The following is a 12,483-nucleotide window of genomic DNA, read 5'->3' on the forward strand; positions in this document are numbered from 1 at the left end:
AATGTAACTAATGTAAAAAGTACATCAGAAAACAGCAGAAGAAAATGGGAAGCTGTTTCAGTCAGTGACACACTTTGATTTTAAAATAGTTGATTGCAGCAAACAAACTTAACCTAATTCAGTCACTTACCCACGGGAAAAAAAATGCTGACATTCCAGGAAATCCTTCGCGTTACTGAATGACTAAAATTTGACAAAAGAGAGACTGAGTTGTTTGTGGTGAGAGATTCAGCAGAGCTCAAGCCTCAGTACTCTAGTATTAAGACTAAAGATCTGTCTTCAAATACCGTTACTATCCTCAAATTCTTAAAACTTGTGGAATTTATCGTGTCCTTAAATGCTGTAATGGAAAGAACATTTTCCTGTGTAAATAGATTTCGATAGAGCACAGAAAACTGCTGAACATAGATTTTTCTAGCACTGGGCTTAAGGTTAAAGCTGAAGGCAAAAAATAGGTAAAAAAAATTTCTTATTTGATTCAAAACAGCCAAGACATATGAAAACAGAATCCAATAGTCCAAACAATAACAGTAATAACGAAATAGAGTTGTATATTTAAAGAGAGTGGATATACACACTGGAGGGAAAAATCCATGTCACACTAGGGAACTGCTGTTTCCCTAAAACGCTCCTTCAGAAAGTTTGCCTTTGTTTTTCAGGCAGTCTATTACTTTCACCCAAGAAAGACAGGTGAACTATCCAAGTTCCGGAGCTAGCAATGCTGCTGCAGTTCTCCCAGACACACAGCATGGCCCAGGCAAGCCAGCACGGGAAGGGGGATGTGGAGACACAGTGAATTTCAGGTAAGAAATACCGAAGGGCAGAGCAGTGACTGCTGGCATGGGCTTTCCCTACACTTCTCAAACTCCTCCCCAGACTGCTACTTGCAGCCATTTCCCTAAGAAGCCATTTTCTATACCAAGGAAACACCACAGACCATTACTCGTTTAAGGAAAAATAATCTGCCTTTTTGTTGAGGAACCATAAAAATAAGAACAATGAGAAGAAAAAATAAGCAGTCATGGATCATGTCTGACACAGAGCCCTAATCTGTCACAGTCACCTGATTTTCAGCTGTCTCCTACTTCCAGCCGTTCCTCACCACGGGACCTCAGGCTCTCAGACAGCGGCGCTGGGAGCTGGTGCCTTCTCTAAGGGTGCACCAGTGCCAGGAGGGGCTCTGAGCGTGGCACCGGACTGAGCCCCGGACGAAGCAGTGACCGCGCAGTTCCTCTGCCAGGCTCTGAGCACCAGCCTGGCCGTGGCACAGCCGCCACGGGGCCCCGCTCTGCCCGAGAGGCGCATGCAGACAAAGGGGTGCATGCATCACCCCATCCTCGGGGAGAACCTCTGTGCAGAGCAGGGTCAGGGTCCCACCCCACCTGGGCAGGCTGGCACCGCACCGAGACCGAGCCTGCCGTGGGCTCGGCCAGGCAAGGCGTGGGCCGTGGCCATCGGGAAAGGGATGGGATGCAGAGGTTCTAGTTTTGGATTAGGGGAGACCTTTGCCACCACCAGTTAGCCCCATGCTCCCAGTTGCTCCAGCATTAGTTAGTGTCTGGGCGGCCTGGCTAATTGTGGCATGCGAACGGCAGGCTGCACAGATGTCAGATGTCACGCTCTATCTGATGAAGAGGTCTCTGCCTCGGGCTGTTTATATATGACCTACCAGAATTTCCTGCTGCATGATGAAATAATTAGGGGGCCCTCATGCAGGGAATAATGTTGCGAGTAGGTTGCAAAGGCATTACACATACACAAAGAAAATCCTAAGCATTTTCCTTATCTGTGATATAATCTTCTAAGACTCCTTACATACATTCAACTTGTTTGTATTATTTCTTTTAAAGTTCTTCATGCAGATGCTAAATGAAGGCTTCAGAAAGTTTAGCAGCATGCTTTCCTTTGTGCTCAGATTACATAGTGGGAATAGCGGCATAAGCAAACAGGAAAAAAGGGAGATTTATTTGTTTGTTTTAAATCAAGATTGCTTTTTGCCTCTTAAGGCAGCAAACTCTAAACTGTGGATAGTTTAATAGAAGTTGATCCTGTCATCAGAAAGAGTCTCATTTTTGTGGCTCTTCTTTTTTCTAATCAGTTTTAATTTGCAACTGGTTTTATACATGAAGAGAATATCCATATGCCCACAGATGCTCCATGTACTGATTGATCTCAGCCTTCTCCCCTCCCAGCTCACTGCACTAGAAAACCAACTAGATCGCAGTCTTGGTTTCCATCTGGAACAGCTCACCCATGACTATCAAACTTTCAGGTAAAGCTTAGAAACCTGAGGTAAGACTCTGGCCTCACATGTCCTGAACGAACCGGGCTAATCTGAGCTTCTGCTGGCTGGCAGCAGTGGAGAAGCCAGCCCAGGTGGGAGCTTGGCAGGGAGCTCTGTTCAGAAACACCCTCCAAGTGGAGACCCACCCAGCCGCTCGCTCGTGCCAGGGCTGTGCCCAGAGCCCCCAGCCCCTGCTCTGCAGCCCTGAGGCTGGTGCACCAGGAAGGCTGAGGCAGTGAGCCTGGCGTGCTGGGCACACTGGGCCCTCTGAGAAACCCCTGGTGTTTCACAAACCGGGTTTCAATGAGGTTGGCACATCTGAGACAAGAGTCGGAAGTCATCTTACGGAAGAAAGTTTGTTGCATCTTCTGCACTGGGGAGCTGCTGCCTTAGGCTGGAAAATGAGGAGAGTTTGAGAGAGCTGGGACTCTTCAGCCTAGAGGAGAGGGCTCAGAGGGTCTTATCCATGTGTATAAATACCTGACGGGAGGCGAGGAAGAAGAGGCAGACAGGACAAGAGGCAATGGGCACAAACTGAAACATGGGAAGCTCCATCTGAACATAAGGAAACACTTTTCACTGTGAGGGTGGTCAAACATTGGCAGATGTTGCCCAGAGAGGCTGTGGACTCTCCATCTGTGGAGATATTAAAAACTCAGCTGGACACGGCCCTGGGCAGCATGGGGTAGCTGGCCCTGCTTGAGCAGTGGGGTTGCACTAGGCGATCTCCAGAGGCCCCTCCCAACCATAGCTATTCTATGATTCTGTGAAAACAGTAATAAGATTGTTTGTTAGTGTGAAAAAACTCTGATGTGCCCAGAAAGTCTTCCTGGAAACCCATTTAATTTGCACTTATTCTATTAACTACTTTACAGTGCAGTGCAAAACATCATGCTATATTCTTTCAGTTTGGAGACAGACACAGTTACAGTCGTTACCCTTCCCTGCCATTCTTACTGCCCGCCTGACTTCATGGGCTGCTGTCAGCCTCAGGACATTCCCTCGGTCTTTCTCAGAGCGACTACCTGCTTGGGTAGATATTTTGTTCAGAAAGGTAAATATTTTCTTTCTGTTTTTCCTGCTTCCAAAGCACATTACCATTATTCTAATAACTGAGGCTTAGAAATGGCATTCTCATCGTTTTTGAGAAGACAAAAATATTAGATAAATCCTGCAGTTCAGATTAAGAAAATAAATGAAAATGAATTTTCAGATTGGGTGCACAACTCATAGCTGGCTAGCCTGGCTTTTGACTCAGTCATCTGGAGGGAGCATGAATTAGTCACAAGCATATCATTAAATAATCAGAAATCTTTTCAGGCAGTTAATCAAAATGGGGTATTCTCACAGAAATGCAGTAGTAAGTAAGGATATGCTGAAGAAATACCTACACAGGATAAATAAGTCAAACTTTTTCCTAAATTTCTCTTACCATGAATCATAAAATAATTTTGTTTGGAAGAAATCTTAGAAGGTGATCTGGCAACCTTTACTCAAAGCAGGGACACTTTGAAAGTAGATCAGGTTTGAATGTCTCCAAGGATGGCAGCAAGACAAAGCCCCCACATCATTTACCTTCACTTCTCAATCTTTCCAGCAAAGCCACTGTGTGAACCTCTGTAGCCTGCATGTACGCAAAATGTCAGTAACACACACAAAAAAAGGAGGTAAAAACGCACCTTCTCATTAGCAACTGCGTACTAGCTGCTAACCAGCCAGACCCTGTTTGAGGGAACCACTGGGTGCAAATCGAGAACGCTTTAGTCTCTCAGGAAGGTGCGACTCGTATTTTTGGATCATATCACTACACATCTTTTTGCTTCTGGCATCGTGACTTCCCATTAACTCTTCTTTTTAACTTTGGCCTTTGATGCATCATTGTACTGGTTTTGGATGGAATAGAGTTAGTTTTCTTCATAGCAGCTTGTACGGTGCTGTGTTTTGGATTTGTGATGAAAACAGTGCTGATAACACACCCATGTTTTAGCTGTTGCTGAGCAGCGTCAAGGCCTTTCCTGCTCCTCACCCCACCCCACCAGCGGTCAGGCTGGGGGTGCACACCAAGCTGGGAGGTGACACAGCCGGGACAGCCGACCCCACTGACCAAAGGGATATCCCACACCATATGGTGTCGTGCTCAGCAATAACAGCTGGGGGGAGGAGGAGGAGGAGAAGGACGTCTGGAGTTATGGCGTTTGTCTTCCCCAGTCACTGTCACGCGTGATGAAGCCCTGCTGTCCTGGGGATGGCTGAACACCTGCCTGCCCATGGGAAATGGCGAATGAATTCCTTGTTTTGCTTTGCTCTACCTATTCAACCACCTTTGCCTCAGCCCGTGCATTTTCGCACTTTCACCCTTCCGATCCACTCCTCCCTCCCACCGCAGGGGAGTGAGCGAGCGGCTGGGGGGGCTTGGCTGCCTACCAAGATTAAACCACAGCAATCATGATGGACCCCAGTGCCAAACAAACCAGGCTGTACTAACTTCTTTGCTTCTTACGCAGCCTCAAATAATGCCCCAGACATAATAAAATTCATCTCAAAGACCAAACTCCACAGATCTCCCAAACTGCTCAAACAGCTGCCATAAGTGTATCACATTTCCAGACTTCACTTAATGCAAATGACCTCAAATGATTGGAAATAGCATAACAGGTGACCAAACTATGAAAAAGAAGAGTTTTCAGTGTCATGAGCACCTATATTTTCATGGTTAGGAAAGCTGGATTCACACTTTTATTAGAGCACAGCACGGAAAAGAAATTCACATTTCCCAAATACCAAAAAGTATATATGTCACTGCTCTACAGACACGGAATACAAATCTATTTCTAAATTAGCATTGCCTTCCTATGACTATTTAGCATCACAGCAGCCTTCCTTTCCCAGTTTCCATTTCGAAATGGATCCTGTCTTTCACTAACCAGAAGTTAGACAACAATAGACAGACATTTCTTCGAGTGTATGCTGTCCCTACAGGTTTCAGTTCACATTAACACTTCCTAAGGTGGCTTTGTCCATAGCACCATGTACAGTACCACCAAGGAAGCTGGTCTCACAGGTTGGAAAAAAACTTAACATTTCCTTGATCTTAGTCCTGCATTAGGCTCACTACTTAATAGCTTCTTTAGTTGTATCAAAAAGATACAGCGTCACTTGCTCACCACCATTAGAAGCATACAAGTATTCAACATCAGGTAAGGCTCTGGGTGGGGAGGAGAGCTGGTGGGGCAGGGGGGCAGCAGTATTCTGCCCTCTGAATGAGACAGAACTGTATTCCAGCGTGCTGGTATCACAAAGAAGCCACTGCCCACTCAGTTTAAGTTCCTTACTCTCAGCATACCAGTGCACCTCCAAGAAAGAATAAAGAGACCACAAGACAAGAAAATTTCTCTTGCTCATGTATTTGAAGACTACAACCATAACAGACATCAAGCCGCCTATCATCAAGGGCAGGACCCCCCCGACAGCAGCCATTCCTTTCTGTAAGGGAAAATCAGCAATGACATGTGATGATGGAAGGCACTGCCTTCTCAAGGACCAATTTAGCACAGCAGGGGAAAAGTAGCTAAGGCAATATGCATCTCAAAGCAGGAGAAAAATTAAAGGCAGGAAGAGGGAGAGTGGATTGGGAAGGGAGAGTAAGGGATGAAAGTAGCAGCAGTAACCACGGGAAGGCCAACCATGATAAGGACAGCGGATAAAGAAGAGCAGTTCATTAGTGGAGAGGATATCTGGACTGAGAAAACTGGGACATCATAAGCAGAGTTGGGGCCTGGAGAAGTGCGCGTTTACTGAAATAGCTGCTGCTTTGTTTAACTTCTTTCTACCAAAAGGTAAAAAGCCTGTACGAAGCCCACATCTGCACCTCAGGTACCATGCGGCAGGATTACAGTGCTGCTGCTCGAATAAGCAGGAGCTGCGTCTGCCCCAGCATGCCTGTCCCCCCCGACCCAGCCCCGATAAGCAACTGAAAGGATGTCTCCCTGCTGTCCCTCTGCCTTCCTGACCCGGTGCCTGGCATGGCCCTTTCCACACAGTGCCACCCCTTTCTAGCCTAGCCAGAGTTCAGCGGGATCGTCCCGAGCTAATGAGACGGCATCCTCCACACCGTGCCACCTCTGTGCACCCACAGCGGGACGTGCTGCTGGAGCAGCACTGTGCTAGCAGACCCTAGTCCTGTAGGACCTTAGGCAAGTCAGTAATCTCCCTACACCTCTGCTTCTGCCTCTATTAAATTTTACTGACTTACCTGACATGGCTGAGAAGAAAAATTATTAAATTAGGAGCACATTAAAAGTTGTGGGAAATTCGCTTCACAGCTAGTTGCTGACGGAGCTGTGGAACTGTTTCCAGAACAATTTACAGGCCCTAGAAGTAAATGGGGCCCGATATCGGGATAAAGTACTTGTTGAATCACCCTTATCTTTTGACCTTTTATTTTTTCACAACATAAAGCCATAACTTCTGCCTAAACGTGCGCATTAAACCAAAACCCAGTAGTGGAAGTGTAAAGAAACAACGCCTTACCCAAACTAAATACGATCATTGAAAGCTGATATATGGAATACAAATTTTTCACCTGTAGTGCTTAGTCCTTCAAACCAAAACTTCCATCAACTAAAACTCAGGGCTCCTTTTCAAAGTGGTTATGGATCTAGGCAGACCATTTGAGAATATTCTTCCACCTACTCAGTAGGTGAGGGACACCAGTCGATCCCCAGGCCCACTCAGCCTGCTTCTGAAATTACCCTGCGCCTCCCACACAGCACCAGCTTCATGAAAACAGCCCAGGAACTGCTGAACATGGGGAGCGGGCCAGGGACCAGCAGTCCCACCTTGCAGATCCACGGCCAGGGGAAGGCGACCCGGGACCCGTCTTGCAGCGGCACTGACACACCATCCCCTGGCTGCTGGGTCGTGTGCCAGTAAAGCCACCGTAAATCCACCAGCACTTTCCAGACAGGGTGTTGTGATCCTGGAGCCCTGTGGAACACCCTTTCAAAGACAGCATCTCCTTCCAAACGGTCCTGCTGTTGTGTCCTCAATGGGTCAGATATGCCCTGCTTGCCTGCCTGCGTACTTCCTTGACCTTTAGCTCCCACCATAGAGTAAATGTCTAATAATAACAGACTTTTTAACCGTTAATAACAGATATCCCATATAAAGACACACAAAATAGAGACAAGTATGGTTTTACAGCTTCACAGGAAATTTTTTCTTGGTGGTCCACTTGATCACGTATATCTGAAGGATAATACCGAAATGTTCTCACTGTGAAAAGGACCGGAGCCCAGGGGAAACTCGAACTCCCTTGCTGCCTGCCCCCATGATTTCTGTGATTGATTATATAGATCCTCGTCTTAGTTTTAAGCTATTCTATGTTTATTTCATTTGCAACATTTCTAAGCCTTTTCCTGATAATCATTTTATTCCCTTGTCTTCCTTTCATTTGGCAACAGCTGAGCTGGCAGCAAGCCCAAAACATGGTTAAATGACAAATCACTACCAGATGAAGCTGTGAGTTTTACATAGAGCATTTCCTCCAGCCACAGAATACTTTGAGGCCCAATAAAATTACCAAACTGACTGCGAATTACACCAAGATCAAGCTTTACATGAAGGCCTCCCAGTTACAAAAAAACATACTAATTCTCCAAGCTGTGACTCAAGTAACTGGGTTAATCGAGCCCCAGAAAAGCTGTAGAATCAGAAGCAGCGATAGCAACGCAAATCCATAGCAGGCCCCCCAGTCAGGGTTTAATACTTGCTGCCTCCCCTGGGAGCAGGAAAGGCCCTTTGTTTCCCGAGAGAGACAGCAGCCATGGAGAGAACGGCTCCAGAAGCAGCAGTAATCCCCCTGTAGCCGCCCTTATCCACGTTAAGGCAAGGGAGCTGTGCCAGGTGACCTCCCTGCAGATGGGGCTCGGGGAGGGGGGTGCTTCTCCAACACAGCCACAGAAAGTTTCCCAGCAATCCAGCATTTCGGGACAGAGAAGAAAGCAACACCAGAACTTGCTGCTGCCAACAACCAGGGTAAATCCTTGTAGGATGCAGAGTGCATCCCCCCTACAGGGCGACAGGAAAGTGGGACGAAGTTACAATGAGGGAGCAAGACGTTTCTCCTGGGTACTTACCAAGCAGGACAATGATGCTGTTTTCCTGGGAGTCCTCCCTGCACTCTCTGTGCAAAGCCACAGGGGATGAAATGTGAATGTTTTCCTGAAACCCACTTCACCCTCCCGGGCCTGAGGCCACAGGACATCACCTTTTGTTACCCAGAACTGGCAGACAAGCATTGAGACACTCTGTCTTGCACAAAGGCTTCCCCATTTTTTGCTACGTAGACATTTTTAATCAAGGCTGTGGCATTTACAGTGCCCTTGGAGCTCATGCATAGGGTTGTATTTCGTTATCTAGCTGTACAGACAGAGGTCTCGATTTCTGTGTGTAGTAATTCTATAGGAGATACTGAATGATAAAGGGGATGTAAACTGAAACTATTCTGAGTCACATAACATAGGCTGAACAATGCCTGGCTGTGGACATAACCAAAAGATATAAAGTGAAGCCAGCAGAGTCCTAAACAGAGAAAACACTCCTGAGATACACCCTTATGAAATGTTCAAGATGAACGATGGAGCCATGCAACGAACGTTTAAAAGTAAAATCAGAGGGAAAGGAAAAGGCTCAGTAAGAAAGTGGCGTTTGGCTGTAGTTCTGCGTACCCAGATGCCACACAATTTGCTTTTCATAATTGCTGGAAAACCACTCCCTTAAGAGGGGGGGTGTTTCATTTTGTGGGAAAGTTTGTAAGATACTGAACAGTTACATATACAAACACAGAATACACAGCACATGTCAGGCTCATGTAGCTGCTTCCAATTTCAACCATCGTTCACCAAGGACTTAGCCCAGGCGTGTGCGGCCCAGAGCGAAGGGGGACAGGGACGGCCGCACGCCCCACACCCTGTGCCCAGCTCTGCCCAGCGCCCGGGGCCAGGCCAGGACCGCCGAGGTGGTCTGGCGGTGGCGGGGGGCAGCAGGACCAACATCACGGCCCCCTGGGCCAGGTTTGGGCACTCGCTGGTGAGCGGGAAATCTGTGGAAACAACCACGAGAGCCGCAGTCTGGCACTTTGCTCACACGTTATTTATTACCATTGGAGTGACTGTTCTTTTCCAACATGTTTTTCTTCCTTTAAACATCTCTGAAGTAGAGCATCACCTGAGAAATAATTGCATCCACGGCACCAGCTGTAACACCCACGGCAGCACCCGCCGCCTCCGAGCGCACGGGACAGGGGACACAGCGCTGACATGGCAGCGAGCTGGTCGGTGGAGGTGAGGGGAACTTCAAAGGGCCACGTCCAGACAACACCTTCCTGTCTCGGGGAGTCACACGCAGTGCAGGAGAGGAGAGCAGGGGCGGCCTGTCACCCTTCATTGGCCGCAGGTAATGGTACGGGGTAATTTCCTCTGATAATGTCACCAGAAGAGGAAATCCTGCAGACTAAACTCATTAAGGGCCGAGGGGAACACGGCGAGGGGCTCTCTCTGCAGGGAGGACCGTAGGCTGAGTCTGTCTGAGTGGGGGGAGCATCTCTCATGGCACACAGACTGAACGCCCTCGGAGCGTCCCATTTTGGTACATTTTAGTTCTTAAAGCCTAACTTCTCACTTTCAAGTTGAAGCTCACCCGTCCGTACAAAAAGCACCCCCCAAAAAAAAAACAAAACAAAAGGTGGCAGATTGATGCTCAAGAGCCAGTAATTTGGAGGCATTTGAACAAGTGCCCTTCACTGGCACTCTTGTACCAAGCAAGCCAATAAATAAGACATAACATTTCTGTAAGTGCTTGTTCCAGAGGTCGTTAAATGTAATGCAGGTATTTCCACTGGCTTTGGATCAAGACCAATAATGCCTTGAAGTTAATGCTTTCCAAGTACTCTATGGGCAGCAGTGGAACAGCCCTCAAGGGAACAGCCCTTCACCAAAGGGCGGCACCATTTGCCACAAATAAACACGCAAGGCACCTGCGGCACCTACAGATTTAGCACCCAGCTCTCCCCTCCTTCACGCATCTGCAGGTCTGGAGCAAGTCCCCTGTGGCATGGGCAGGAGGGGCACCACCACGCGGGGCTGCCCGTGGGACGAGCAGCCTGTGCCCCCGCCAACCCTGCGGCCCCCCGCCACCTCGACCCTCACAAACCCCACACACCAAAGGCGGTTGCTTCTCTGCACGTTGGTAACAGATTTGGAGAAAACGTGCAAGTTCCTCCTCTTCTGTGTCCATAGCACAGCAGCCAATCTTACCCCACTCGATAGAAAAACGCCCTTGATTCCAGAAGCAATGCAGCCTGATCCCTGACACTTCATAGGAAAACATTTGAACGGTACAACAGCTGAAATCAGAAGCTGCGATGACTGGCATTTAATCTGCTAATCCTTACAGAAGCGGTTAACTTGAAAATAGAAGATAAAACCTTACAAGTGCATGTCTGCACTTTGACAGCGTGGGTGGCAGCGCGGCTGGCACGCAGCCCTGAGCTGGCCTTCTGCCGAGGCGGCACTTACCGGGGACAGCACCTTGGCCACGGCTCCTCTCCTGCACCAGCAAGGCCATCCCACCCCTTCCTCCACAGCACAGCTGGATCCCACCCACGTTCAGAGAAAGATTCACGCATGGAACTTGGCCCGGGCAAAATCCAGCTAACTGGTTAAAGAAACTGGGCCTCATCTCGAAATAAAAACCAATTAGACCAGCACCAGTCAGAAATTTTCTGATGAACACATCTACTTCAGAAAACACCAGCTCGTCAGAAGTGAAACAATTTGGGGAAAATATGTCACTTTTGAGGAATGTTAGTTTTAAAATAAAGATGAAGAGAAAGCATTTCTAGTAAAACAAAACATTCTATTTCTACACGATTTGTTTTCAGTTTTTAAGACTAATGTTGCCCAATAAACTGTAAAATATAACATCAACAATCAACATTTCAATAAAGTCGTTTGATTTTGTTAATCAGACTGTTCTTTTTTTTTTTTTTTTTTTAGAATTTGAGATCACAGGAAGAAACAAAGAAGGAAAAGAAAAACCTGTTCCAGAATGAAAGGCTGAAATCATAAACCTCACTACAAAACTAAAAGTGCTGTACCTGCCCTGCTGCACGTTGAAGCATTTACCCGTATTTATGGATTATACTCTTTCACTCAGCATATCTACAACATCAGCATAACCATTCCTTTGCAGACAAACATACGTATTTCATCTGTGCACATGCATACGTCCATGAGAAACTTAAAATCTGCGGAGAGGAGCCCACTCTCGCAGTCATTATTCAGACTGAAGGCAGTGGGCAGTTTGACAGAGGAAGGATGACAGGAGCGTTACATCAACCGTGCTGCAACTTGATTTTTTAAACACAGAACTTCTACACTTGTCATCACTAAATACGCAAGTAGCTTTTGCATCCAAAAGTGTAAGTAACGTTATATGAACTAAACCATTTGTCTAAGGTGGCGTTTCTTAGCAATGAAAGACAAAATTAAGAGGAATATAAACTATCTGAAAATGCGGTAAATCGAATCACCGTGATTCCAGTCCAGGAGGGACAGTTTAACTCAAAACTGCGACGCGTCTTGGGTGTTAGAGCACGTTCTCCATCCAGAACTCTGGAACTGGAGACTCTGACGAACCTCCCGTCGCCGAACACCCGCACATGAGGCGAGTGGCTGCGGCGGGGGCTCTGCGAGCCGCCTGCGCGGGGACAGAGCGCGTCCTGCGCGGGGACAGATCGACATTGGCAATTGCTGAACTCTCACGTGAGGCGCATGGACGCTGCTGCTGGAACCCACGGCTTCGGATCACAGCGCTGAACAGGCAGTGAAAACGGACTGTGAAACCTGCGTGAGTGTTTACATCATCTATCCCCGGACTGTTTATTAGTGCTGCGAACTGCACGCGTATAACCTTAAAATAACCCCTTCCTCCAGTATCCCGTGTGCAGAGGAAGATACTACACCCCTTAACTGCATCCGTTACTCTTCCAATGCTTCCCTAAAATAACTGTTCTGATTTGGGAATTTAAATGGAAGGAAGCATACGTACGGAGGCCAGAGCATACTTAAAGCATCGCTTCTGCTGAGCTGGTCTCATTCCGTTTCCTTCTTCGTTCCTGACCACGGTCTCTAAGGCAC

Source organism: Nyctibius grandis, chromosome 8 (assembly GCF_013368605.1).
Source record: "Nyctibius grandis isolate bNycGra1 chromosome 8, bNycGra1.pri, whole genome shotgun sequence".
NCBI lineage: Eukaryota > Metazoa > Chordata > Aves > Nyctibiiformes > Nyctibiidae > Nyctibius > Nyctibius grandis.